The following is a 1470-nucleotide window of genomic DNA, read 5'->3' as shown; positions in this document are numbered from 1 at the left end:
GTAATTTTTGAAAAATCTTTAATAAAACACCTGTAAAATCCAACATGTCCAAGAAAACTCCTAACCTCTCTTACATTAGTAGGAGGTGTTAGTTTAGATATAACTTGAGTTTTTGCAGTGTCTGCTTCCATACCATCTTTCGAATTTTATTCCCTAACACAATTACTCCTGCAACCATAAATTGGCATTTCTTTCAATTCAGAACAAAATTAGTTCTTTCGCATAGCACTCCAAAACTTTTTCAAGGTAATTTAAGCATGCGTCAAATGATGTTCCAAATACAGAGAAATCATCCATAAATACTTCCAATCCATCATCAATTAACTTACTAAATATGGACATCATACATCTCTCTGGAATGTTGCAGGTGCATTACATAATCTAAAAGGCATTCTTCGAAAATCAAAATTTTCAAAAGGACTAGTAAATGTTGTCTTTTCTTGATCCTCAGGAGCAATAAGAATTTGATAATAATCAGTATATCCATCTAAAAAATAAAAATATTTTTGCCCAGCAAGTCTATCCAATATTTGATCTAAAAAGGGTAAAGGGAAGTGATCTTTCCTTGTGGCAGTGTTTAATTTTCTATAATCAATGCAAATACGCCACCCAGTAACTTGTCTGATAGGTATTAATTCATTATTCTCATATGCTTCAGCAGTCACCCCTCCTTTCTTAGGAACACAATGAATCAGACTTACCCACACACTAAGATATATAATTCCAGTGTCTAACCATTTCAAAATTTCCTTCTTAACTACTTCTTTCATCATCGGATTTAATCTCCTTTGTGGATCAACTCTTGGTTTATATTGTTCATTTAATATAATTCTGTGCATACAGATTGAAGGGTTGATTCCCTTAATATCAGCTAAGGTCCAACCAAAAGCTTTCTTATATCTTTATAATGTATCTAACAGTCTTTGCTCTTGCTGATCATTTAATTCTAAAGATATAATAACTGGTAATATAGATGAGTCTCCTAAAAATACATACTTCAAGTGGCTAGGCAATACTTTCATCTCAAGTTCAGGTGATTTTATAATAGATGGAAATAGATTTTTATCAGTATTTTCCGTAATATCCAACATCTCAAATCTTTCCTAAACATAATCTAATTCTTCATTTTCTAATTTGCCCAAAATAACTCTGTCATTCTTTCAAATTGTTCCTTTTCTACAAAATGTTCTTCTTCTTCAAAATGCTTTTTATCTTCAAAATATTCTTTAAAATGTTCATTCAGTAGATGTTCAATAATTTCCATGCGAAAACATTCATTATCTCTTTCAATAGTAGGGTATTTCATAGATTTTGCAATATTAAAAGTCACTTCTTGATTATTAACTTTCATAGTTAATTCTCCTTTTTGAACAACTATCATAGCTTTTCCAGTAGCTAAAAATGGTCTCCCTAAAATGATAGGTATTTCTTTATCTTCCTCCATATCTAAAACAATGAAATCCACAGAAA

This window comes from Phalaenopsis equestris, unplaced genomic scaffold (assembly GCF_001263595.1).
Source record: "Phalaenopsis equestris unplaced genomic scaffold, ASM126359v1 Scaffold232153, whole genome shotgun sequence".
In the NCBI taxonomy this organism is placed as follows: Eukaryota; Viridiplantae; Streptophyta; class Magnoliopsida; order Asparagales; family Orchidaceae; genus Phalaenopsis; species Phalaenopsis equestris.
This window is presented reverse-complemented; position numbering follows the sequence as displayed.